Raw genomic sequence first — 24,664 nt, forward strand, 5'->3', positions numbered from 1 at the left:
TATTAAAATATTACCTAGCGTATATTATTTATTTACGCTATTAAATTAACAACCAGCATTTTCCTACCACCAGCACCCTTTCTGCCAAACTTTTTGCTATTAAGGAATCACTAAGAATAATCTCCAACCTACCTCCTTCCAAATGGGTGATATGTTCAGCTTCACTAAATGCATGAATAAAATATACGTGTTTAAGCGTTTTTTCGGAAACTTGACCGACTTTTTAAATAAATATGGTAATATTTGAGGGGTGGTTTCACCCTCGGTTTCACCCCCTTGGAACTGAAATTTTGAAAAATCCCTTCTTATCGAACCTCTACACCCTAGAATCAACCTGTATGCCAACATTGAGCTTCTTACGTTGAGTGGTTTGAGCAGGATCGTGATTAATCAGTCAGTCACTTAAGGATTTTATATATTAGTATAGATTTTCTTCAGCAAGGTACGCCACACACAGTAATAATTGCGTGCCGAGTAATCCCCGAGGATCGACAATAATCTTCGAGGATTCGAATACTCGAGTGATCGAATATTTTTCACTTCAGTGATCCTATCACTACAGTGGAGTGTGTAATTTTATATGGGACACCGTATATATCTGTTAAGAGATCGATTTTCAAACAACTGAACTAAGGACATGCTTAAAATAAAACGACAATATTGACATTACTCCACCCATATATAATCCTATTAAGCCATTTCTCTAATCTTCGGAATGAACCGAAAAGAACGTCCGCATCCTTATTTCGGAAACACCAGCCAAAAAGTTATTGTTTTTTCAAGTTGGCTACGTCCAAACCGTAGCCCGAGAATAATATTTCTTCTCCGAGTGGCCCGAAAGTCTCTCTCTGTTATTTTTTCTACTTAGCAGCTCCAAAAATAACAGCGAGCAAGAGAAACGAACGAACCGACTCGACCGACGTTTCGTTGCTTTTTCTATTTTCCTTTTGTTACTTTGTTACCGTTTTCCCAGTTTGAATAAATATAATCCGACGGCATCGGAATGAAATACTACGGAGTTTGAATGTCGTTTGTCGATTTATTATAGTCCGGGTTCTTGATGTTACTAAATCTTCACAACTATCGAAATTCACATGAAAATCGACAGATTTTGATCTTAGTTTGGCTCTTCCTTTTCATCCTTCCTACTAATAATAATAATAATAATATTAACTCCTTTATATAGCGCTTAACGCCTTGGGAGTAGCAAGGTACAGCTTGCCATGCTAGAGCCGTTCGGTATGCAAGGAAGGTAATGTGGCTAGCACTACGCTTCAACCGCCTATTATTACCTCAGGATTGTGAATCCCAAGTACACATTTAAGGCTGAGTCGACCTAAGTACCCAAACTATTTTTATTTTAATAAAAATAGTCGGCTGATGAAATGCCGGATGTAGGATCAGGATATTCTTCCTACTACTTTATGAATTATCAAGTATCATGAGTCAGTCGCATTTATAGTGTCTCTCCATATTGTTTTGTCTTGCGCAGCAGTGCTGACCTCGTGCAGACTATGACCTATCATTTTTTCATTTGGTTCCATCATTAGGTGAGTTTTGAAAATGTTTCAATTTCAGACACTATACTCATATCTCAGTTAACTGATAATTTGTTAAAAAAATAGTAAAGACGGATTCTTTTAGAACTTTTTACGCTGAATCCTGTAACTTTTTTTTTATTGGGACACCTTGTATACCTATCAGGTAGAGTTGATATAAAATACTATAGGAACAGTGATTTTGGAACAGTTCCAATTGTGGAACAGTCCGTAACAGTTATCATATTCCGTAAATCACTGTTCCGGCTCCACAGTGAAAATACCGCAGCGACAATACAATATAACGTTTAAATTATTTCTGATACTTTCAGGTTACAATCCTGATTTATGTCATATACTAAGGTACCAAATCTACTAAGGTAAATATTAAGGTACCACTCCACTAACTGGACCAGAACCGTTCTGTTTTCCAAACGGGAACTAACTGAAAGCGGAACTGAAGAATCTGGAAGACTCCATCCGTAACTTGGAATGGGTGTCCTCTAACGGTCTAAGACACTCGAAAAAGTTCCTCAGGACTTACGACCGAAAAAAATCAAAGGTTTTCCTTGATTTAAGTAAAAACAGTCTTCGGATTGTCACGGGGTTTCTAGCATGACACTGTCTCCTCAACGAACACCTCAGTAGGCTGAAGCTGAGAAACAACGGCGAAGGCAGATTCTTTGGGGAAAATGGGGAAACACCAGAACACCTTATCACTGAGTGCGCCGAGACGAGGAACATTCGTGCCATGAACTTTGGTACGGCTGATGTCGAGGATGGAGAGCTGGCCTCTGTGGAGCCGTCTCAGATACTGGCTTTTGTTAAAGCCCAGAAACTGTATGATGAGTTATAACTCGTTATAACTCAAGAAAGGGGAACACACAGTAGATCTGTAAGGTCGCGGTGATTAACTCGAATGATACTTTGTGTGGTGATACTTTAAACCAAACGTAAACTTTTAAGACACTAAACTACACTACACCAACGTAAAATGTTGAGCTTATTAAAATTAAAATTTAGTTTCTGACATTTTTCCATAAAATTAAAAAAACATAAACTTGTTTATTTAACTACATACTAAGAACTTAGTGTCCTTGGTACTTAACCTAGTCACATATTTATAAAATAACAACAAATATTTTCACTTACATGCGTTGGCTTTTGTCACGATATTCCCATTAAAACTCACTACAATATTTTCTTTTATAAAACATTATCTAAACCGTTTAAAATCGCTGCCCCGGAAATAGATAGAGCTTTGGCCAGAGACTAGTAAATCATAGACTACTGCTTTATATTCGTTATACCTTATAATGCACCATTATGCATATTTATTTATATAATAAAATTGCCAGGCAGATGTTGCAAGCGCACTCGAGCGAAATCTCTTATTGCAAATAAGCAAATAACCAATATTGACAAAAGATATTTCTAATAAGCGCCGTGTGTGATCGAACGTTATAAATCCATTGATCGGTGAAATAATAAAAAAATACGAGCAATTGAATGCCATGGCAAATAAATAATGTATGTCAACAGGAAAAACGCCTCTTCTAAGTGAATTTAATCGCTTACAAGAATGTATTTGAACGTCTCGTTCATGAATACAATCATTATTGTATTCATATCACTATTTATTGATAGGGTTCTTATTAAAATCTCAAGTTTAGTGAAAACATTGGAACAATAATTTCTTCACGATCTGTATCCTTTATACAGGATGAGTCTTAAATAAGTGCAAATACACACACCGGAAAAATATAGGGATAACATTTTATTAAAGTTAAAAATAAATGTTTTGAATAAACAACCACATATTTGTAGGCCGATTCTTTCTATTTCGATTGAAACGAAGTAGTTTTTTCTAAATTTGGGATATTTGCAGAAGTGTTTGTGCATTTTTTGTCAAATGTATAAAAAGCACATAGCATCAATTGTTCGAATTTAACCTGTACTGGCTATGTTTTTATGATAACTGGCCAGAATTCATTCAAAAATATATTCAATAATATACATTCAGAAATATTCAAATATAACAGAGACGAAATGCTAAGGGCCATGGGTATGCTCGAAGCTGAAATGCGCGAAATCGACGTAGCTAGATCATTAAATACAACGCAAAGTGTAATATCGCGATTAAGTGCACGCTACCGTGAAAGTGGTGATGTTGCTGAAAGGCACACAGGACGACATCGCATTACTACTCCTCAGCAAGATCATTTTTTACAATTAAATGCTCGACGCCGACCGACTCTTACAGCACGAGAGCTTAGTTTAATTCTCCAGGAAACACATAATGTAACCGTTAGTCCTGACACTGTTCGCAATAGATTAAGAGAGGTCAACTTAAGAAGCAGACGCCCCTGGAGAGCTCAAACCTTAACGAGAGGAAATCGAGAGGTACGATATTTGTTGGCTCAAGATCATGTTCAGTAGTCGAATGAATAATGGGCCAATGTTCTCTTCATGGATGAGGCACGCTTTCGAATTCATCCGGATTCGAGAAGGCCTAGGGTATGGAGAGAACCGGGAAATCTTATTCGGTTGGATCATGTTCAGGAAGTGCACCCTTATCAAGGTGGAACAGTTATGGTCTGGGGAGGAGTCCAGTTAGGCCGAAAAACAGATCTCGTTTTTCTTGAAAGGTTTCTAACAGGAATGACATATTGTGATTTAATTCTTGAGCCTGTCGTGTTACCATATGCCAATGATTTTGGGAGAAACTTCATTCTCATGCATGACAATGCACGGCCTCATACAACCAGAGTGGTAAGTGAGTTTATCAATGCTCATGAATTAAACATCTTACCCTGGCCGGCACAATCTCCTGACCTCAACCTCATGGAGCACGTATGGGACGCGGTCCAAAGAAGAATCTTGAGAATGGGTATGCCTCCTGAAACTCGTAGGGATCTGGTTCGGGCCGTGAATGCAGCGTGGCAGGCTGTACCTCAAGAAGAGATCGACAACCTGATCAGGAGCATGGAGAGACGATGTAGGGCTGTAATGAACAGTAGAGGAGGCTATACCCTTTATTAAGTAAAAATGGTTTTATCTTTTTTTTTAATTCACAGTTTAGAATAAAAAAAAATGTGTGTATTTTTTTGAGTGCAATAAAAATCAATGTAAATTTGAAAAATTCGGTAAATTTTGCATTTTTATTTCCAATACATCCTGTAAACTATTTGTTTATTTTGATTTTATTATATCAGAAATGCAAATAATAAAATTACTGACGATGGCTGGATAAAATTGTAATATCCCTAGACTTTTCCGGTGTGTGTATTTTCAGGGCTGGTAGTCTTTATCGTTGTGAGACTAAGAATTTGATATTGAAGAAAAATGTGTGTCGATTTCGGCATAATTGGGAACGGGCTACAGGATGACGCCCTCGACGTTTCGAATCGATATTCCTGTAAATGGACAAATGTAAGCTCCAAAAACTATAAAAGTATAGGGAGATACAAAAAAAATATATATAATATTTTCTATTTTAAATTCAACTTAATATCGGATTTATTAAATTCCAAAACGCAGATTAATTTTTATTTAACCTCGCCGACCTTAACACTATTTGCGTTCTCAAAAATAATCTGTTTAATCTTCAGCAAACTCTGCCGATTGCATCGCATATTACGCCATTACCGACATTGTTTACCAAATATTACCGGCCTGATTTTTGTTTCGCCGATATGTCCTACAATTTGGGAAGCTTCACATTAGCTTTTATCATCGGGTATTATCTCCTGTATTAGGTAATTACGTAGATTTTTTGTACTTTACTTTGGATTATGTGTGCGTGTGTGTCTCATTTTTTGGGAAGGCAATGAACTAAATGTTATGTAGATATTCGTTGTCGAGTTTGGTTGTTTGGATACTCGTACTAACATGTCCTATTAAATCAGATTTTTGATAATACTAAATATTATAAAATTGTTTAAGGTATATTCACACATGTCAATTCCGTTTCGTCAAAAAGTTTTACGAAACTTACGGAAAGTTACGAAAAAATATATACAGGATGGTCCGAACTGTTTTCCGGAAACTTCGGCAGCATATTCTGCAGATAAAAATAAGTAAAAACTTCGTATAAAGGAATGTCCTAAAATGCTTAGCTTCGGAGATACAGGGTGTAGAAGTTCCATTTTTATTTCGATTTTTTCCAAATATTTTCTGAAATAACATCAATATTTGGATGAAAATTTATGTTTGGAAGTTTTTTGACATGACAAATTTGATTTACTACATGTATTTTAACTGTTTTGAAGAGTAATAACTTTTCGTCCGTAACTGTATAAAACTACTGAGTGTAACAATATACATTTTCGTGATTTTTTACTTAAAAAATATCTCTTGGTAAAAATTGCTATAATCAACCGTTCTCAAGATATGTAGAATGGAAATAGTCAATACATGTTATTATTACAAAAAATAATCATGTTGAGTAGATAGTTATTTGATTGAAATGAAATTAAATTTGGGAACTTTTTATTTTTTTTAATTAATCATAAATTTTTCTTCGAAAAGATGATGATAAAACAGTTTCTGTTGAACTTTTGGCACAGAAACATATCAATTCTGTTATTTTAGTCAATAACTATTTAGTTAACATGTTTAATTTATGTCAATAATGACAGGTATTGATAATTTCGATTCCAAATATATCGACAACCATTACTCGTAGCGATTATTAGCAAGAGAAAATTTTTTTGGAAAAATAATTTATGTCTGAAAACGTTTTTAAATTATTTAACCTTTTTTCATGTCAGCTTTTAGTAAATGACCTTAAAAAAATGACAATCGACGATAATTTTGACGAAAATTATCATCGATTGTCATTTTTTTCGATCTGGTCGTATTTTTTCGATCATACGGTATTTCTATTCCAGTGAGAATCTATTCAAGATTATTTCAATAGTATGATTTAAAATTATTCGTGATTATTTTCGTAGTTAAATTCTAAAACTATTTTTTTTTATTTTTTTTTCAGGTAGGATACCGTTCTACTCAATACCACAATCAATACTATGTAAGTAGACAGTAAGATAGGATAAAAATAGTAAAAAAATTTTGCTGTAGAGTTGTTTTTATTTTGTACCACACAAATGAAATAACTCTATGAAAATATAAGAAGTTTTTTTATTAAATAAAATGAAATAATTTTGTTCAAAAGCAAAAAAAAGCACCAACCATTTCATAAATTAACCTTTTATTCAGGCAAGTCATCGATAAATAAAAACGCCTTGTAGAACAATACCTCTTTCAATTCTTTTTGCTCAACGTGTATGAATAGGCCTTTGCGGTCCTAATGGATCGACAGGATTATTCAATCAATTAAGGAACAACAATGTATTTTATTTATGGTCTTAGAACTTCCCAAGATCGAAAAGAAATTAAATAAAGGAGAATTTATGAAGCCTTCCTCCTTCTGCGTGATCTCCGGATAATTTATAGCGTGTTTGGCGAAATTGGCAAAAGGAAATACACTTACCGCCCGCTACACCTGATTCGATTTAGTGTACAGGATGCTTTTAGCCTTTTTCTCTTAAATTCCATTATGTCTATTTCAGAGAAATAACTAAAGCATGGTGATGAGCGAGACTGCTCTTGGTCTTGCTGTTTATGCAAAACTAGCGTTAGATTTACAAGACCAAGACTCGAACAGTGCAAGACTCTTTGTAGTCTCCTTTTTTTCATGTTTAACAAAATTTTTATCGAATATTGATTCTTCCTTAAGAGTTTCAGTCGCATTAAGTTACTTAAAAAAACAATTTTTTTAAAGATATTCTATGTAGAAAGTGCCTCTAGTATAAAATTATTGAAAAGCCTTGTAAAAGTCTCGCAGCAAGACCAAGACTGGATCTTGCAAGACCAGGATAAGAAAGGAGTCGTTTTTTTCTTGCATTGCTCATCACTAGTAATGCGGTATTTACTTTTTTTAATTAAAAGATTTCTTCTGTGGCCAGCCATTAACATTTGAGAGTGTATGGCATTTTTTTTGGTAATACGTAATAAAACTTGACTAAAACCCCTATATTTTGTAAGCTTATTCTATCTCCAGTATTAAAAATGGTTTAGCCTGTCAAATGGGAGAAAAAATTTTATGAAATCACTGTTTAATTCCACTATATCTATAAATATGAAAATATCTTAATTATTGGCATAGTTTGAAGACAGAAATCTTATTAATGAAAAATTACATCGACTTATTTGTTTCTTTCGAGAAACTACCTACATAAAAGAATACTTCGATATTCAAACAATTGATTTTGTTCGATTGTTTTCTCAGTTGGTTTGTTAAATTATCATAAGCATGTAAAATAGTGCAAGGAGGTATAATATCACGTACAGTCTTACGAACTTCTAATTTATAACAACCTAAAACAGATGGTGGAGTTTACTTAAGCTTATTGATGATAAGCATTGCTAAACAGAAAACAATTATCGGTAAACTTGTAATATTTTAAAACAAATAAAACTTTAGATAAAATTTTCTCTGTCAAGTATTCTACACATAATAATAAAATAAATAATTTTCAAAAGATTGTTAATTTACGCATACAAAGTGTCTTAAATCTTAATGTTTATCAGTTCACTTGCAGCTATTTCTATATAAACGCTGACTTGGACACAAAAGTTCCGTAAATAGAATTTCAGGAAAATGGAAATATTATACAATAACAGACGCAATAACATTCATATACATTATCTTTATTTTGTCTCCTACAATAACCTTGTACCACACTAAATCAATCCACCCCTACATATCTCCCTTTGTCATCTCCAAGTTTCCCCTAACGACACGCATCCACTCTTTCCAAATTATAGATCTAGCGATTCTCCTGAAAACGATCCTCTTTAAAAAGACCTCTTAAATTTCTTAACTCAAAAAACTCGAAGACTGTGAGAAAGCAGTAAACGCAAAACAATAAATTATAGGAAGGGCGTAAAGAGGAGAAGAACAGTGGGGAAGTTAAGGGAGGGAAACTAAGTTCTCCAAGATCGTTCCCTTATTCTGCCTTCGACGTTTATTGTAATACGGAAATGAGGCTACAACTCCTGCTGTTCCTGCTGCAAAAGTCATCTCTCGGGGATGTAACGATTTTACTTAGTCATTGCAGGGAGTTTTAGTCGTTATTTAAATGTATTTAGACTTTTACTGTTTCGCTATTGAAAGCGGCTCAGCCCTTTAAAATAAAATAAAACTAGCTATAGTGTATTAGAATTTGTGATATTGCTGTCATAATCTTCTTTGTGCGGGTTATATATTTCAATGTAACCCACTAAAAATGTAAACAAATAGTCTGCGATATATGTCCCTATTTATTATGTAAAAGGAACTGTGATCTATTGTGAAAATGAGTTATTTGCGTCATAAATGACTTAAATACAAAATATTTTCATGGTGTCTGTCTGTCTGTCCGTCTGTCTGTAACACGATAACTCAAAAACCGCTAAACCGATTTTAACCAAATTTGGCACAAAAATACTGTGGCACCCGAGAATCTGGCCATTAGTTTTCGGTGGGTGTGGGGGTTGGTAAGGGGGTATGGGAGGGGGTTAGAAATTTAAAAAAATCTCCAAAACTCCAAAATTACAGTAGCTAGCGAAACGCGGTTTTCAATTTAAGATTAGGAATAATATTTGCAACAAAATTTGTAATAACATCAAAATCAGCCAAAGTCGCAGTTTTTCAGATAAAAAAATTGGAAAAATTCCTTTACTTTGAAATTAAAAGAACTGCCTACCAACTATTTATTAACATATTTTAGTATGGGCGACTATACGTGCCTCCCGGCGCCAATTTTTTCTCTTTCTAATTTAAAAACAATTTGTACTCACCAACAACTCTAATCACTTATGATTCTTGGATTTCAAAATATATACCTATAAAAATATGTAGATGAAACTAAGTTAATACACAAACAACAACAACAAAAACGAATAAAGAAAAGAAAAACTAAATTAATTAATTAAATTAAAAAAATTAATTAAAGTTAAACTATTGAAACTAAGCAACAGTATTGATGTGCTGTTCGTTATATTATATCAGTCGTACCAAAGTTTATTGCACGAATGGTTAGGTATTCTCGAGGGTATTCTGGTGTTTTCCCATTTTCCCCACAGAATCTGCATTCGCTGTTGTTTCTTAGCTCCAATCTACTAAGGTGTTCATTGAGGAAGGTGTCCTGTTAATGCCCTGTTAAATCAGGGAAAATTTTAGTCTCCAAAATAGTAAATGAGTATTATAAAAAATATAAAAATAAAATATCACTGGGCATAGAATTTTTAATATAGAATAAAACGTGCAAAAAATATTTAACTGAAATATATAAGAACATGTAAAAAATAATAAAAGAAACAAATGTTATTACAAAAAAAAAACAAATACGAATGAAGACAAACTAAATGAAATAGAAAAATTGATGAATAATAAAAGAATATGAAACATTGAACATTATACAACAACCAATAAAGGTAGATTTATACAGTATATAAAAAATTAATGATAATTAACGTAATTCTAGTTATTTACTTTATATAAACTATTATATAATAAAACAAATCACGCTGTATACTTAATAGTGTATTTATCACAATATTAAGTTATCTAAAAAAGGTTTATTCATAACATGCTAATATTCAGTTAAAATAATGTGCAGTTATTAAATACTCAGAACAATTTAAAAAAACTAATGAGAGGAAGGTTTGAAAAACTTTATTACTTATCTGGTAAGTAGGTACACTGTCAGCATTCTTTGAAACTAGTGAAAAAATCAACAATATTAATCTTTACATATCTATAGAGTTTCGAAAAGAATGGAAATAATTCTAGGAATCTTTATCATGCATTTATTTACAATTACCCATTATAAATTTGATAAATTATAATCACAAGTGTAATTGTTTTGTAATAATAGTAATAGAATATACTTGTATAGTAATAATACTTTGAAATAGACTTTGCTAAAATTTTTGTTCAATAAAAAAATGTGATACACAAAATACTATGCAAATGTGAGAAATTTCATGTTGGTGAAAAATCTAAATATTTAAATGTTCGAACTAAGAAACAAAAAGATTTTTTAAAAAACGGGATTTAGGCAAATCCAAAATTTGCCACCGTTTATGGAACACAGACCATAGTATTTAACAATGAAAGAACCAATATCTGCAAATAAAAAATAAAAGGCTTTTCTAATCCAGTCAAATATAAATAATACGTATTGCTCAGGTATCTGTTGATGTTAGTAATGCATAGATGACGTCATTATATCAAAAATCTTAATAAATAAAATGTTTTTAATTCCTATTTTAAATCTTAATATCTTTGTTATCTAAAAAATATTTTGTTTAATATAAATAAAACTTTCTAAATTCTTATTTAACATTCGTTAAGTGGTCGAATTGTTAAGGAAAAAATATAAATATGATTTTTATCCGATTCTTAATCTTGGTTAACAGAAAGATATTTAACGATATAATGTGCTAAAATGCCCCCTGATGCATCAACTGCATTGTCCATTATGTCTTCATGTAGAACCAGAGGCAGTCTCTGTCTTTCCGAATTAACAATTATTACTGGTCCTGGCGTTTCGCTCTGTCATCACATCGTCGGTCATTATCAGGAAGACTATTATCCCCATCTATGCTTGACGCTGCCTTACTACCAAAGTCTATATATTACAACTACTACTACTATTATTATGGTTATATTATGATTAAGATAAAATCAAAAGCTTTTAAGGTCGTGGGAAAAAGTTTACAATGAAAAATGACTAGTCATCTTTTATGTGTTGTTTCTGAGTCTTGCTGTTTTATATTCTTAAAAAAGTAATTTTATATTTATAAAGCTTATGGTACATATATCGAGCTTTATTAATTAATATATCTAATATTTAAGATTTTTGTAGTTATCACGACAGCTGATTCTTATAAGTAGTTTGCTTTTAAGCAAACACTAATAAATATTTCAAATATTACTGTGGCAGGAAAATAGCAGGTTTAATAGAGGAATCTTACGGTAGAACTGTAAGCATAGGAAATGCGGTAGAAGAAACTTGTAAACCGAAGTGACATTTGTAGTCCTAAAAACAGATAAAAATAATGGTTCGAAAAATAACTTTAATAATAGTTATTTATGTAACAAGTTACGAAATGAATGCGTTTTAAGCACGGGACGCAAAATGTTCTGGTAATCGTTTTCTAAGGCATTGTTTATGCATTGTTTAATGATAAAGTTCTGTCAGGTTCAAACGTCGCCGTATTTCCTACAAAGTTTTGTGAAAAAATGAGCGATAATGACGAGTCTTTGGATATTCAACAAGCTACTGAAACTGCGCTATCCACGTTAGTGCCCGAGAAGTCGAAACACTTATACGAGACCACCGACAACAACTTGGGTCAAAGAAAAACATGTTGAGAATTTCACAGAAAAGGTATTGCTAGCCTACTTCCTGAAGTTATCCACTACCTTAAAGCCGTCAACTCTGTGGAGTAAATATTCGATGCACCATGATTTACCTGAACAGAAACGTAGATATTAGCAAATTCACAAACCTTATTGCATTTTTGAAAAGAAAAGCTTCCGGATATCAGGCAAAAAAATCAAAAGTATTTACAAAACTGGAAATAAAACGCTTTATGAAAGAAGCCGATGACAAAGAATTCCTGTTAGCTAAAGTTGTCTTAATCGTTGGAGTATTTGGAGCATATAGGAGGGAAGAAATCACGTTTTTAACCGTAGATGCCATTAAAGATTGTCAGTCATTTATTAGTGTGAAGATTCCGAATACAAAAACTCAATTTCCCATTCATTGTTTCATTCATTTTTTACTTTTACGCACTAGTGCTTTTATTAGTGCTAGTACTTTTAGGCACTAAGTGTCACTTTTAGATACTAGTACCTAAAAGAATGTCATTTCGAATTTCAAATAAATAATTTCGAAACGTTTTCACAAAAAAAACTTTTTTTACAGCTTGACCAAAGAAACTTGAAGAAAGTAAGTTATTACAACTCTGTTCACCATCAAAACTAACCATCTTCTCAAATCTGACATTCTGCAACTCCCCTCTCGTCTCATTTCCTAGCTTATATCTAATTTAGCGATGTCCCCTGTTCCTGCTAAATAATTTAGACGTAGCAGGACCGGCAGGAGACCAAGAATGACCGTAGTAGATTTATTTTACTGCCCCGTCATTGTCCCTTACTTTTATGACGGCCTACGAGCAGACTGGAAGATAAAAATCTTAGCGGTCGCAAAAGATAGTCGACTCCTTTTGTCTACGATCTATACGATGGCTTTTGGAACGTCTACTGTTCAGCTTAATAAAAGAACAATGTTTCATTCTTTAATAGTGCCATGAAATTGTTTGTTTTTATGGTGGAATATATGGACAATTGTGACGATTTTTCTGTCGTTACCCAAATAGAATGAAAAAAAAAATCCGTTGCTCAGGGTTAGAGGAAAGCTGGGTTCGTAGGTAAGGCTTCTGACTCACAGTGACTTAGTCACAGTGATCCCAATAAAACCGCAAGTTATTTTAAATAGATTCGAATTTAGTAACTGTATTCTTTGAACTAAGTAAGCTACTTAATATAAAAACAGGTGAAATTTATGTATGTCTCAATACGATGATGTTTCGAAACATGTCGTGTACAAAAACCTTTAAAATGAATACGTGTTAATAATTTTCATATAAAATATCATAGCTAAGTAAGAGTGTACTGTACGAATCAAATTATAACTTATAACGTTAAATAAAAAATAATTTTGACTACAATATGTGGGATAAATAGTGATAATTTACCAGGTTATTAAATCTGTTGTCTCAAAAATTATAAAATAAAAGCGTACCTTGTGTATCAAACTTAAGAGAGAGAGAGAGAGACTTATCTGTATATAGTTTCTTATGATGTAAACAGGTAGGTAGGTATTCTCCAGACTAACAGAAGTGGATGCAGATGACTATGGCAGGAGAAGTCTTCGATATCGGCCAAAAGAACGATTGTAATGTCAGGAACACTGTCTTAAGGTCTGCATAGGTCCATACAAAATGAAAGTAGGTGAAACATACAATAATTACTGCATTATTACTGCATACCATGTGGTAATTACTGAGTACCATGTGGTAGTTACTGAGTACCATGTGGTAGTTACTCTATAAATAAAAAAATAGTTCTCAGGACAGATACTCAATAAAAAAAACAACTTACGGTCTGAAAATCAGCTTTACATAAATATATTCAAACCATATGCTGATCCAAACCAGTAATTAAATACTCAAATAAACGAAATAAAAAACGGAAATAACTGAAATAGAATTTAGTTAGATAGGGCTATATAAAATGGTGGATAAACTTACGGTGATCATTCCAAGAAGAAACTAAACAAATACGATCTATACTCTGGATTGCATACTTTACAAGGTTTTCAAATTTCCAAATCGGATACCCATGCAATGGAAATCGAAAATTGGATTCAGAGTGCTTTTCACTGGAAAATTTGTCGGACGCCGAAACACGCGTCTTCTTCAGATCCAAATTCTCAGAAAAAAAAAACCTTCTTCTCAGTTTCAGAACCGAAGCCAAAAAAAACTTTTTCACCACCGACCAAATGAGAGAGAAAAAAGTGATATCATATGATCGAAATCATTGGAACAGAAAATCGCAATCCACAGCGAAGTGAGATTCGGACAAGTGAAATGCAATTAAGGAAGTTTGGCATATAGCGAATAGATGGCGCTAATAAACAAGACAAGTGAACTGTAATAAATGAAGTTTGACATCTAGCGATTAGATGCGCTAATAAAAATTAAATATCGAGACAAGTGAGCTGTAACAAATGGAGTTTGGTATCTTTGGCATCTAGCAAATAGATGGCGCCAATACTAAGAAATTTAAATAAAAATAGATTTTTAAATTCAATTTTATTAAAGGAAATAAAAAATGCTACACAATATCAATTGATTGATATTTTTAAACAGGAAATTTTAAGTTAAATATTACACATACTGGGTATATTGATTAAACATAATTAGTAGTATTTTTATTACTTCCTTTAGAGGAAAACGATCTATTTAAATATATTACTTTAATTAAGTTAGCTTGAAGTACTTATGGAAGAAACTACACCATATTCAAATCTAATAGAATGCGACTTTATCTAAAGAGGGAAACATTCGACCAATATGTACTATCAGTCATGACCAATGAATGCGTAACTTGGACACTTACACAGATATTATATGGAAACTGCAAGTAGCGCAACGCTTAATGGAACGAAATATGCTGGCAATAACCAAAAAAGACCGTAAGATAATAGAGTGGATACATCAAAAGTCCCAGGTAATAGATGTCATCCACAAAGCTAACAATAGACAGCAATGGGCCCAACTATAAAGAGAGTATCTAAATATGTGAGGGAGGAAAAAAATTAATCACACTCTTTTTTGAATGAGTATATACAAATACATAACCAATATAATCTCAAAAATCATCATAATATCAAACTTTCAACAATAATGATTTTGAACAAAAGCAAAGATAATCATTTCGCTATGTGAAAGCATAAAAATTACAGTAGAATTTAGTCTCATTCAGTTTAAATTTAATAATAAACACAAAACAGAAAAAAGCTTTATATTAGGCATTTATTTTTACTGTTACCAATTTTCCTTAAAATTAATTTAATGCTAGAACGACCTAAGTAACATGTAGCTTTTTTTTAGGCAAACGTGTTTTCATTTAACGGCTATTTCATTCCCATTTTTTTCGTATTAATAGCAATTCTCAATTTATTTTTAAATTTATTAAATTATATGCTTTATTACTGGAAACAATTTAGAATAATTTTTTTTATTAATATATTTTTTTTATTTTTATACAATACATTTACAATTAACCCAGTTCATCAAACCTAAATAATATGTTACTTTATCTAACTGTAAAATAAGTGGTGAGTCCGTTGGGTTTGTTCCGGGCAGGGGATGCCCGCAAGGAGGAGTTCTCTCTCCTCTTCTGTGGACCCTGTTAGCGGACGACCTGATGGCAATCATCGATGCATACGAGGTTGAAGCACAGGCATATGCGGACGACCTGGTGATCCTAGTAAAAGGACACAAAAAAGATATAGCTATATTTTCAGCAAAAAAAGACGAAAAATATTTAATGGTTAAAATCAATTAAAACATAATGATGTTTTTAAACTTAATTATTCCTAATTTAATATCTTCACTTTGGGTAAAAGCTTCATTAAAAGTATTGCCTCGTTCGTTCTAAAGAAAATTACAAAATGCCTTATAAATTCTAAAAAGTAATTATATTAATTAAACTTTCTTAAATTTAATTTTCCTCTAAACAAATTTAAATAAAACGCCTTTGACCTTTAATAATTAAAACAATTTTTTTGGGAAATAAATTATCGTTTCATCGTTTTTAATTGAATTTAGAAAATGATGAGAACATACGGGGTAGTTTGGATGTAACTAAAAAAAAGCCTTAATAAAGTTTTAGTAGTCTAGTCAAATTATACTCAAAAAAGCCTCTTGGGGAAAAGTTTTGGGGTAGTTCTGATTTCTGATATATTTCTATATTTATTATGTTTTTTAGGGTGCCGAATTCGAATTTGAAGTTTGCTAACAAAATTTTGTGACAAATGTGAGTGTTGTTGAAATTTTGCAATAGTAAACAACTCGGGACAGATAGAAAACAGATAGCAGATTTGTAATTTTTGATGGCTGCCCTGAAAGCACCAACGGCATAGAAAAATCGACAAGAATACAAAGAAAACAATCTGCTGCAAGTCCACAGAGCCAGACGTAACTATTTTTGAAGCTTCTGTCATGATTCACACAATAATCTCGTTGTAATTCAAGTCCTGACACAATGGCTTTCCAAATTTTAGACCAATTGTAATATAAACGTCAAATAAAACTCTCATAAGTGGCTTTATAGAAAAAAGAGCAGAAAAAATAGAAATCTCCAAGTTATTCAAGTTTTTGAAACGGACAGTACCGGAAAATATAATCTATTCAAAAAAAATATAACCTACTCTAAATGAAACGGACAAATTTTTGATGAATTTCAACCACAAATCCCTCAAGATATAGATTTCATCGCGAAGATTTTTTAATCGCGAGCTGTAGCGTTGACAACAACACTTTACCGATCGAAGGCGACACAAGAGACTTGCCACCCCCGTCGAGTGATAAATTAAGGGTTGGCACTATTGTTTCGCGACGTCACGGGACGTCTGACAAGGATATAGCGCCCCCTATCGGCGGTGTCGAAGAAAGAAAGATTCCTTAGAAAGGAGGGCGTCTTCGCCGATTGAAAATCGGGCGACAATGGAAGGTTTTTCGTAATTAAGGGCAATTTTTGAGGAAAACAGGGAGGGTATTGGGTTGTAGGGATGAAACGATACTACATTGGTATCGATAGTTTTACTTGGTGTCTTATCAAAAGAGAATATCGATACCTGCCTGTATCGATGCTTCTTATTATTTGATAAAATAAGGAGCATGTCAAAACAATATGGTGCCTGCACTGAAAAAGTTAATTTGGGAATTTAATAACAATATATTGATGGTTATTTCTTGCCATAGATTATTGTAGTAAATTTACAATCCGTTCTCTAGTTTTACAACTCGTTCGTAAAATCGCTGTATGGCTAATTTGTGGCATGTATGTAAATATGTTATAATAATCAGCCACGCACTAAGACTCCCACGTGTTCAAGAAACTGCTTCGATTAAAATGTTCTTTGTCGTTCATTATTTCCTCCATCTATGTCGATTACTGAATACGCTTCAGCTTCACAAGAAGTCACGTGACGTGACATCATTTTTTACTAAATATATTATGGTAAATTCACACAAGGTTTTGTGAATATGTCTAAAGAGATGCGATTTTACTACAAGATTTTGTATTTCTGGTTAAATTTTAATTTCTAAACTTACAAATGTCATTGTTAAAATAATATCGTTTAGTAATAATCATTTAATATTAGCTTTTTTCGTTTTCCTGTTATTACCGATTCTGAACCGTCCTAAAATTGTGACGCGTATGCGCAGAAGGAAATATGAAGACATTATTTCATTTGCGCATGCGCTGGAAGTTCTAGGACGATTCAGAATCGATAATAACAGGAAAACGAACAGACCTATTAATAAACTGTTTTGCAAAATCGCATTTTTGTGAAACTAGGCAAGTATCGATACTTAAGACACTTGATATCGAAAGAAAAGTATCAAATCTCATCCCTAGTCCTCGTCGAGTGAACTACGGACTACAATAGAAGATTTTCCCGTAATTAGGGACATTTTTTTGAAGGAAGGAGGGTCTCAGGGGGCGCGAGAAATTGTAAACACCGAGTCTAATTGGTGCCAGGGATGATATTTTTTTAATTAGGACCGATATCGAACGGTGACAAAGGAAAGGAATTATGTTCGGATGGTTTGGGTTTGCCTGTAATTACCAGCGAGCCTTTGAGATTTGGGGAATTTCTTGCTTTTATGAGGAGGAAGTCTTCCGATTTTTGTTGTTTGTGTTCTAAATTAGTCCTTATGATCAAGATAGACACTCTTTTTAACAGAAATAATGTAATAAAAATACTGTAATAAAAATGTTTATTACAGATTAAAGCTATGATTACAGCAGAGATCAAAGCTATGTAAAAAAAAAGATTCTTTAAATTCCTTGCAATAATTTTGGCCATGTGTGTATGTTTTAATATAAATTATTTTAAATTACTACCTACAATGACTTTTCTGAAAGAATTGAAAACATTATTCAGATCACTAAAGTCTACTTCTTTACTATACTGCCATAAAAATAACAAACAACAAATCAATGAGACCGAAGGAAGCTTATTTAAAGAGATATAAAAATTTATACCCGAATGTAGGTTAAACAATTCCATAGAAAACAAGGCGAAGCATACAAATACATGCATACACATATGCTCTGGCAGATTTCAAATTTTATCTCTGTGACATGTTCGGCCTACGTATTGAGCTCTTAAATCTGTTTTACTGCCAACTTTAAAGCTCCGACTTTATCATTCGAAGACAATGTTTCTTTGCAACCACACCATAAGGTTTACACAGAAAAAAAGACCGGTTTTGGTTCAATATGTATTATGTATATCCTGTTTAGGCTCGGTCTCTTCAGTTATAAATAAATAACTTTTATCTAACAAATAACCATCTAAAAGATAACAATCTAGAGCCTGATATCTATAGGATATAACATTTGGGTATTTTCATACAAAATAATCCAATAGATAACAATTTGGAGGACGGCCGCCTACGGACCGGTAGACACTCCGTAGAGAAAGTGTTGCCAATATAAGATATCTGAAATTGAGCTGGTTATATATGAAAAGTCGATACAACAGACAGAGACAGAAACTCGGAATTTCAATATCAATTTAAAAAGTGAGGTTATTGTTCAGTTGTCAAAAGATCGTCAAAATGAAAATAAAAACAATAAAATTCAACTAAAATATATTTTGTGTTCAACTCCAACTAGTCCTATTATGGTATAGGCTATTTAAATTTACCTTTATGGAAAAAGGGAAAGATAATTCAATTTCAGCAGTGGTGGTGGTGCAATAGATCTATTGATGGAATGTGATTTATAAGAAATTAAAACAAGAAAAAATAATCTGTAAGTAATTTATAGTTTAATTACATGATATTACTGTTATATTTATTATATTAACATTTTAGTACAATTGATAATAGAAAATATGGAAGAAGCTGGTGAAGTGCAAGCAGAGATTTATAAACAAATCCTAAAACCATCATCTGGTAAGATATTAATATTGAAAATTAAAAATAGCATAAGACTGTTAGTAATAACAAATATGTTGTTCTAGGGCTTCTCATAGTAAAGAAATAGGTAGGATAGCATCAATGATAGTAATTAAGGTGAGTTTTTATTTTATAAAATAGATAAATGATACTTATACTTTTGTCTTAATAATAATAAATGAATAGTACCTATAATAATTCTTACATTTACACATTATATGTACAAATTATTTAATAAAAAACATTAAATGCATTTTTTTTTTGTCATATTACTATTATTTTTAAGAACTTAAAGTGATGGAACTTCAAAAAAAAAGAAAAAATAAAGGAAAAATCTTGTCCAAAAAAGTTGAACTAACTGGAATTCAAAGGACCACAATACAGGTGTTTTAGCAAGGTTTAGCTAGAGAGTTACTTAAAAAACAGCATGAAGAAGAGATGTACCGTATGATCAAAAAAAAACGGCGTCAGCAATGGCTATGAAATAAAGATTGCTGTCATTTCATATGTGAATTTATATGGGAAATATGATCGATCATCATTTCCCAGCCAACTGGACGCCGTTTTTTTTCGATCATACGGTATAAGGTACATAGTGCAAGAAATTAAACTAAAATTGTAACACAAAAGAAATAAAAGCAAATGTGAGTTGAATAACAGGTTTTATAAGGTTCCTGTGATAATATTAATGAATTAAGATATGCGAATTAAAAATGAAATAAATAGTCTGATTTAAAAAGTTTTATTTATTTTTTACCTACTTTAGAGCTTTATTAAAAACTAGTTGAAGCCTGGCGCATCCGCCACGAGATCAGGGGAAAAAATACTTTTTTTTTAATTAAATGAAAAACAAAAAATCCGGCGACGACAGTTTTTAGAAGAGCCATTTAGCTATCTTTTAGTAAAAAAAGCAACTTTCTAGAGCAAGTCGTTACTTCAGTAGAGACGACACAGATAAACATTGGCATTTTATATAATATGTAGTAATGGTTTATAATTGAAAGGATTTAAATAAAATAATTTATAAATTACTGTTTTATCACTATTATCCTAACTTAATGCATTCTCTTCGTTCTGACGCTCTAACAGAGCAGAGAATCTCTTTATTTTGTAACAGTCCTTATAAAGTCCGGCACTAGCAACAATAGTTTTTTGCACCATTTCAATGTGTTTATTGGTGTTTATACCCCATACGTTCTAAAATGATTATAGCCTACATACTCAGAATAGGTAAGTCTTTTCCAAATAACCTAAAATCGAATTTATTGGAATAAACGAAATCTTCAATAATAACAATGTCTTGGTTATGTTAAGCAATTTTGTCAAATATCAAATAAAATCAATATCTCCTCATGCCTTTGCTCATGCGTTAAGTTTTTATCCGACAAATAAAGCACTATTTGACAGTTCGGGCGCCAGATAGGATATCTGGGAGATAAGTTTAATTTATCTAATAGATACTGTTATCTATAGGTGAAGATACGCGTTTTTCTGCTATCCGTCAAATAAAATATATCTGGCAGATTATAACGCGCTATCCGTACCTGAAAACACCGGGGGTAATAATACTTTTTCTCGGTGTATTTTCGTTACAATCTGATTGTCGTGCAAGAAAGGCAGAGTTTTTTTTTCTCAACGCCGACCGCTGGATCTCAACCGGCACGCAAATAACGGAGGACTTGTTAACAACATAATCCCCTTAGCCGTTCGATGGCCATTAGTTTGAAATTAAGTGCCCCATTGTCTTTCTGGGGGGATATATGTGTGTGTAGCGGCTATACCCACGCGCGTGGGCTTATCTGTAAGGGTGGGTGAAAACGGTTAACGCTCGGGAATATACGTCGGTGAAAACGAGAAAGAACGTCTCATAAATTAACATCCAATTAGAGGGGAGAAAATTACGGTATATTCTTTTTATTAATTATGAAAGTATATATAGAGTTTCGATATTTGACTACGCTTGTTTGTGTGAATGTCATCTAAACTAAGTTTTTTTCGTTTTTCGCTCTTTGGCTTAACAGGAAGTGTTTATAAATTTGCTTGTTCTAAATAGAATGCTGTTTTTTTTCAGGAGGTATATTTCTTCCCGGCGTAATTAAAGAAACTAAAGTGAAGAATCTTTATCTTCTATGTTATCGACCGTCAAACGACCTAAAAGGAAATCGATGACGATGTTCAGTAATAAAAACAACATACATTCCAAGCTCACGCTTTTTTTTCGAAGCAATAATATAACTATAATAATTTTTAGGGATATCCCGATTTTAATGTTTGTAGAAAAAATGTTGTTTGCAACTCGTGCGCGAACTACTTTGGTGATCTCGACTAATTTTTCAATCAAGAATCGATCACCAAAGTAGCACTTCGCGCACTAGATACAAAAATAACTGTTTTATAATCTTTTTTTGCTTCCGACGATCGATAAAATTGGTCTCCGTTGGATCAACGCGGCAGTGTTTACAAAAAAATAAATATTTTATTTTGTAGATTTTCTTCTAGTGAACATAAAAAAGAGGTAGGTATTTTTTGGAGAAACATAAATGTATTCAGAGATTTAATTATATTATGATTAAACAGTATTACATTTGCTTTGTTAAGTACATTTAATTCTACTTGTCCTTAATCCACGCTGATAATGAAATCTCATAAACAAACAGAGCGAATGTCGATCTATCTATCATTCCTAATTTAGTAGTTTGCTGACAGATACCGCCTCTGTACAACATTACACATGCAAATACTGTTCGTTGTTTAACGTCTTCATCTCACGGCAGATTGGAATTAAAGCAGTCATTGTTTTCCATGTCGAGCAAACGGAAAAAATACAAGAAGCAAAGCTTCATGGCAATCCTTCACATGAACTATTCATAAACTGTTTTTGTTAGATGCATTTGTATATTGATGAAGGAAGTTTATTATGGACAAACAACCAAACTTATATGGAATCATCTATTATTTTTCAAAATTTTTGAGACGTATGAAAAATTTGTGTGTATGAATAAAACTCGATCAGCCATTGCCAATGACTTTTAATGAAAAATAATCCATATAGCAATAAGAAAAATTAATCAGTTCCCAAAATAAACACAATCGTATTTTTTTGGTTTCTGAAACGAAATTAAGATTTAAATTTTTAATGGCCAAAAAGCAAAAACAAAAAGAAAATTGATAATTTTAATATTCCTTTGTTCTTATTAAATTATTAACGTTGTCTTAGGGTATGTTTTCCCATTTTGCTAATGCTGCATCAATAAGCTGTGCGAGATTTCCTGGATTGTTTCGACGGGCTCCAACCCTTCTTTTGACCTGGTCCCACAAGTGCTCGTTAGGGTTTAGATCTGGTGAACATGCAGGCCAGTCCAAACTATGACACCTTCCGTTTCAAGACATTCTCTAGTCACTCTGCTGGCATGGGAAGGTGCACTATCGTGCATGAAATTAAAATTATCCCCAATTGCAGCTCTCCAAAGACTAATGATTGGTTCTAGCATTAAATCAACATACCTCCGACCCGTTAAGGTTTGTTGAAGTGGTAACATGGAGGTTTTGCTCCCAGCATAATACCTCCCCAGAACATTACAGTTCCTCCTGTATATCTTGGTACAGATGCCCGGCAGCCCGGAATCTTGCTCGTTTTTTTGGAGCTCTGAGAACCCGAATTCGATGGCCATCTGATCTTAGGCTATTTCTGGTCTCATCCCAAAAAAAAACATTTTGACATTTCTCAGTTGTTCAGTTTTGATGTTGAAGGCATCAGTTTAGCCGGTCAATTTTATTTTGTGGGATCCGTAACTGTCTCCTGCTGTAAAACCCTCGAGCACGAAGCCTGTTTCTTATGAACTGAAACGTTTACACCTGTAGTTGCCAGAAGTTGTCTTTGTAGCTCTGGATGAGAAACATTGGGATTTCTTCTAGCAATTTGGTACACAAGGCGGTCTTGTTCAGTTGTGACTGTTTGACGACCTTCTCTGGGCCTGTCCTTGTGTTTTCCTAATTCCAAGCACCTTCCATATGGATACAACATCCTGGGAAACGCCTACTATCTCTCCTATGTCTCTTTGGAGCAATGAGAGCAATAATTGTACATCTATTAATCCAACATTTCGGATTCGGATGAAAATTACAAAATTCAAAAGAAAATAAATCGCAGCAGTCGTTTATTTTTTATTATCATGTTAATTTACAACAAAACGCCTTCTCTTAAAGCTGAATACCATTTTTTTCCTTGCAAGATATTTAATCACAAATAAAGAGTGATTCCATATAAGTTTGGTTGAGATTATCTGATTCCATAAAGTTTGGTTATATATGTATGGAGTTATAACTGAAGAAAGGGGGACACAATAGATATGAGATCGGTTATTAACTTTCCCCCTCGCATACAATCTATAATCTACAAGACCGTCTAGAGAATTACCATCGTTCTAGATGGTCTTCTGTTTTAACTGACAAGTAAAACGGAAGGTAAAACCTTCTGTGTAGACAGTGCTTTACATATTCTTTTATTTTGAGTGGGGTATACATTACTTAGCGTAAGTTACCTTGTAACTATCCATTATTTTGTATTAGCCAGGAGTTCAGAAGCCACCAGTAACTAATAAAATGCGTTTTTAATGCGTTAAAAATACCCTTTAAATGATTCTCCTCTTCTTCTAACAGTTATATTCGGCCGAGTTTGTTAATTAGTTCTCGCCAGTTTTAATACTCATAGACACGCCAAGCAAATAAATTTATTTTAAAGTTACCTTTTACGACGCCACTTGACGGTTTTATTTTAACGGTTCGCTATTAAAATTGTTTATTGCAATTTTAAACTGAAAGCTTTCTATTTGTTCTTCCTCTATTTCTATTATACATTTTACGTGAGGGTATTTTAAATATTTTTGTCGTTATATTTTTCCATATCAATATGCAATAAATAATTTTGTTTTGTTGCCTGTTTAAATTGGACTGGAAGGGAAATTAATCACAACGACCTTAAAGATCTCTTGAGTTATAACTCATCATACAGTCTCGGGGCTTTGACAAAAGCCACTATCTGCGACGGTTCTCCATCTCCGATATCAGTCTTTTTTTTCTGTTGTAGGGGGATTTTCCTGTTGTGGGGGGACAGGGTATTTCCCATTCTCCTCTGGGAATAGTTTTTCATCATCCGAGAAATGGACATCCACCTTCTACGAGGGTATATACCCTTCCACGAGTGGGGTTTAGTCCTCCTTGCCTTTCACAGTCGCGTAGCGTGTCTCCGGCTGAAGTACTCTTGAGGTGGAGGCTGGAAGATCAGTCTCCATTCTCTCCACTTCATT

At 33.0% G+C, this 24,664-nt stretch overlaps 1 protein-coding gene across 1 annotated transcript in view; it reads left to right on the forward strand.

Moving 5' to 3' along the window:
* LOC115881660 (netrin receptor UNC5C) overlaps positions 1-24,664 on the forward strand; it is a 452,006-nt gene that overhangs the window by 55,248 nt on the left and 372,094 nt on the right. The window contains exon 2 of the mRNA XM_030899233.1: positions 6,532-6,570. The gene's annotated coding sequence lies outside the window, so the exon portion shown is untranslated. The remainder of the gene's footprint in view (positions 1-6,531; positions 6,571-24,664) is intronic.

This window comes from Sitophilus oryzae, unplaced genomic scaffold (assembly GCF_002938485.1).
Source record: "Sitophilus oryzae breed Bouriz unplaced genomic scaffold, Soryzae_2.0 scaffold_172_pilon_pilon, whole genome shotgun sequence".
In the NCBI taxonomy this organism is placed as follows: Eukaryota; Metazoa; Arthropoda; class Insecta; order Coleoptera; family Curculionidae; genus Sitophilus; species Sitophilus oryzae.